The sequence below is a fragment of the Sciurus carolinensis genome, chromosome 1 (genome assembly GCF_902686445.1).
Source record: "Sciurus carolinensis chromosome 1, mSciCar1.2, whole genome shotgun sequence".
Taxonomy (NCBI): Eukaryota; Metazoa; Chordata; class Mammalia; order Rodentia; family Sciuridae; genus Sciurus; species Sciurus carolinensis.
The window spans coordinates 80,558,599-80,563,714 of NC_062213.1; positions in this window are offsets into that span (position 1 = coordinate 80,558,599).

Consider the following 5,116-nt stretch of genomic DNA (forward strand, 5'->3'; position numbering starts at 1 on the left):
TGGTACAGTACTCTCGGCCCCATTGCCGCTCACTCTCTCCTCCCTTGGTGGACTGCAGTCCTTTTGGAGCTCTACTTCTGGAGGGCTACTTCCAGTGCTCCTCGTCTGCAGCTCCACTTCTGGGGTTCCACTTCTGGGTCTCTCCACCCTCTGCAGGATTTCACCTTCTCACCATCCTGTGCTTATGACACAGCAAGTTCACCACAATGGGTCAGGCTCTGACGCCACTGCATTTGTGCCTCTGTGTTTTTTCATTCTGGTAAATTCTTGCTCACATCTTAATCCCTACACTCATGCCATCTTTTCTGCACTACCAGGGATAATCCTTTCCTCCTTTGGACCAATTTTGCACAGACTTTGATATACTACTCATTGCCTTGTGTTACCAAAATTTCTCACTCCTCAACCTGGTGCCTGGCATGTGACTGGCAATGAATTTTCAAATCGGTGGATTCAAATTAGTCAAGAGTTTGATTATTAAAAGTTTCAGATTTAAGTCTATGACCAGAGGGAAGTTTTTATTTTATCCCTCATTTACATATTATGTATCATACTCAAGGGACTTATAGCAATAGCAGTGAATAATGCTGGTTCAATATGGAACGCCTTTCTTCTGTCTTCCCTTCCAGTACCTTCACTAAACTAAAGACAAGATATTTCAAAAACTTAAATCTGAGCTTGTCTCTCTCTTGTCTCAGCTTCTTCAGTGACTCTCTGTCACTCTTCCACTGAAGTCAAAATAGCCAGCAAGCCAATGGAATGTGCCATCTTACCTTACACCATGCTGCCCTTGATCATCAGGCTCAGACACCCTGACTGTGGTGCCACAAACAGACCCAATTCCTACCCACCTATCTTTTCACGTGTGCTGTTCCCTGTTTGGAATTGTTCCTCTCCCCTCTTCAGTTGGGTAATAACAATTACAATTACATGTGAGGTTCAATGCCACATCTTCAAAAAGAACACCCTGCTGATGCTCTCTTACTGAGTATGGTTTCCTAGCATCTTCAGGCCTCCAATACATATGTGCAGATTGCGTACCAGCCGTATGTACCATTTCTCACAGGACGTATTCACTCCAAAGAAGTCTAACTTAAATATTTATGATGACAACTTAAAGGTATAAGTAACATATCTCCAAGAAGCAAGGTTATGTTTTTGAATTTTGCACGAACTTGCTGCATTGGCTGTCACTCTGCTTTATTTCCTTCTTAATAGTTTGCTTTTATAGTGGAGACCATAGTTGCCTTTATTTAATTTGTAATTAATTATTCATAAGATTTTGAACATTCAGATTCCATCTCTCATGCCTGAGTACACATTCCCTTTGAAAAGAGAGTGCCTTTGTCTTGGTTGTTGTTTCAACTTCACAGCCTGCATTTTCTTCTGCCACTTGGGTACAGTTAGCAAAATGTGTTGAATGAAGCAAGCAGAGGCTGGTTGTGTCCTGGCTTAGTGGGCTGTGGTGGCTGTACCTGGGGTCTTAAGCAGACAGGGCTGCTCCTTTCAGCTTGACACACATTGCTGATTTATGTCTGTCCACAGAGCAACAAGAAAGCAAGCTAATCACAGTTGGCTGGTGAGTTATCTAGTCTTTCTGATAAAAATGCCAAAGCTACTCAGCACCCAAGATGTAGCACTAACCAATAAAAATCTCAACAATTTTTGTTTTTAAAAATGCTTTCCTTGTAGTTATACGCTGTTTGGATTGAGTAGAATGGCAAGCAGACATAAAGTACTAGTGTTTAATCACACATGCTCTATATCAGTGTGTAATTGTGCACAACATTTCAGAAATTTATCTTTCTGACACCACAGAAACAGCCACACTCAGCAAACTCAGAGACTCTATTGGATTCTCCTGGCAACTAGAGTTGCTTCAAGGTGCCTCAATGCTCTGCCCATCTTGACTTCAGTTTATTTTGGTCATTAGTTTGGCATAAAAAAAAGTTGGGGGTGGGAGGAAAATAGGGGCAAACAAATTAAACAAAACCACTTTTGTTATAATTAGTGTTATTTTATCTTCAAGACTATCTCAACTAGAGTTTTCTTTACTAATGATCAGCATTAGGACATCTTCTTACATTTTAGAAGTCCTGCATCCTACTTTAGTTATAGAATATATTCCAGAGAGACACTTTCATACACATGATGTGCAGTCTGTCCTCTGTAAACAAAGGTTCTGCATCTGTGGATGCAACCAACTGCAGATTGAAAAATGTATACATACTAAATTGTGCTTTTATTGAATACATACAGACTTTTTTTTCTTGTCTTTATTCCCTTAACAATGCAGTCTAACTATTTGCATAGCAGTTGCGTGATGTTTGGTATTATGTCATCTAAAATGATTTAAAGTATATAGGAGTGCAAAGCTTATATGCAAATACTATGCCATTTTATATAAGGGTTTTAGGCACCTGTGAATTTTGATATTTGTGGAGGTTCTGGAACAAATCTTCAGAGAATACTGAGGAACAACTACATACATGAGAAAGGAAGATAAAAAGTTCAAATTGTTAGAATTGTATCAAGTTGGATTCTTTTTAGAATTTTTTTACATCTTTAAAACTTTACCTAATTTTTTTCAAGTAATACATTTTCCTTTCTTCTTTTCTGTCTTTGTTAAATACCTCCCTCCTAAATTTGTTTTGTGCTTGGGGGAAAGGGGCTCTGCATTTGTCTCCTTCTATGAAATAGTTGTTTGATAAGTATATGGACAGAGCCTACTGAGCATGTGTTTGAACATATTAAGCATATGAGTTTGAACTCAGATCTACCTATGTGAACCACCTATCTGTGTGCTAGATAAAGAAAACAACCAATGTGGAAAATGAGTGCAAAAGGAACCTAGGCACACTTTTAAAAGGGTGTACCACAAAGACAGTTGTGTCTTTAATGCATGAGATCATAGATAAATAGATAAGTAATTAATAGATGGGAAGACACAGGGGTAATTCTGGATTTCCCAATATTTTTCATTGACAAATTGTTTTTACTTTCTTTTCAACTCTAGTACTACTCAACTTTTGCTAATTTCAAATAAAACATCTTTGCTTGGCTAGTTTGGTGGTAGCATAGGATCATTCTGGCAGAAAAGAAGTCATTAGCCATGTGGATAAGACTCTGTTTGCCATCTTCCTTAGGGAGAGTTCACCCTTAGATACATGGAGGTTCCAGAAGGGCTGATGTTTTTCAAAAACAGATGTTACTTTCCAGTAAAATTTGTAAACAGACTTAAAGGATACAAGATTTGGTAATCTTGAAACTCAAGATTGAAGTGATATCATTGGCCAAAGGGAAGTTTTTCTTTTGCTCTTCATATCATACTGCTCCAGAGTTTCCCATTTCAAAGCTGTGGGAAAATTCTGGTGGCCTAACCTCCTTTGGGGTCAGAGTGTCTTGAAAGAAGTAGGAGCCCTCTTCTACTGTGAGCTGATAAATGGAAGGGCTATAGTGACCATTAGGGTCTGAGGTGTGGTCATAAACTTAAGCTATGGAAAGCAGTTTGTCAGGGTAATACAGTGAATCCACTTGGGGAATTCATTGCCTAGTCCTTGCTCTCCAATCCCACTTCCAACACCCAATGGGAAAGGGAAACTTCCCCCTTTCTTTCAGGATCTTCACCTCAGTGACAGCCCTGGATCCCTTCCTTTGCAAAATTGTTCATCTGGTACTGTTACCCAGGGCCTCTTTCACTCAGTTGACCCTTGTACTGGCAGAATTATACAAGAAATTGTGGTGACTGAGTTTTCTACAGAGGTTCAAATTCTGGGCTTATAGTAAAGAAGAAGAATGTGACAGCTGCCAGGATTAATGTAAATCGAAGAAACATTATCACCCTCCAGGACCAGGAATGGAGCCTGGGTAAGGATAGTGTTTTGTCTTCGCAGGTAATAACAAGCTACACAGATAGTACCTATAAGATGCAGTTTAGGTGCAGCTTACCATTCCAGGTAAAGCAGACTGAAAGTAACAAAACACACAGCAAATTCTACATATGCACCTGAAATCATTAGTATTTTACGACCTGGTCTTATTCTAACTGGATTATTTCACGACTTTATATGAATCACTCAAATAAAATACAAATAAAATTACCATAGCTTTTTTCCTCATTTGAAAAAAGATGTGTTAGACAATAAATTCTAAACATATTAAGAATTATCCAGATAAACACTGGCACTAAATAGATTCAAAGTATACGGGAGTATGCTTTCCTACTACTAAATGTAAAAGACCCAGAGCCCAGACATAGGCCATTGGGGAGGCTTCGGAGCCATTAAAACAAGGCACAGTGCGGTTCCAGGCAGACAGTGCGCAGGGTGAGTCGGCGGGCGAGTTGGGCTGCTCGTCTGGGGGGCCAGCTCTGGATGGGCGGGGCGGGGCGGAGATGGGCGGGCCTCAGGCGGGCACAACAGCCCAGCTCTCAACCAGCGGGTATCCGGCGTCTGGCCTCTTCCTACCTGCTTCCCGCCGCTCCGAACTGCCTCCAGTAGTGGGAGCCGCGCACTGAGCAGTAGAGACGCGGACCGTATTTCGCAAAACGCGCTCTTGTCAGAGCGCCAGGCAGGAGTCTAACAGTCACTGACGCCGGGCGACAGGTGCAAGGCGACTCCAAGGCTGAGCCAGACCTGGGAACGCGCGGATCCACAGAGACCACTTCGTTTGTCACTGGAAACAAGAGGTGAGCTTTGTACTTTCGAGGCTCAGTCCCCGCTAAGACTCTGTGCTCTGAGGGGTCGCTTGTCTTTGGAACTCAGATCAGCAGTCTGCAGACAGTTCTACCAGTGGACAGTACCTAGGAAGTGGCGGGGGTGGGGGGCGGTCATCTTAGGAGCTAGAGAAGGCGCGAGTTCTCTCCACCCCTGCGGGTCATCGAGCGGGGCGTCAGTTAGGTGGAATGGTTATGGGAAGCCTGACCTCCCCATCCCGCCCCCGGGGGGAACGTGCGACGGGTTGAGTGTCAAGGGGCTGCAGGTCTCCAGCGTCGCCAGCCTCTGCAAGCCCGGCACCCGCGCGGGGCAAAGTTTTCCCCTCCGGGTCCAACCTGTCCTCTCGCTTCCACAGCCGCGCAGGTGCCACCTTGCCTCGTCCTCCAGCGGCAGCCGCCCGG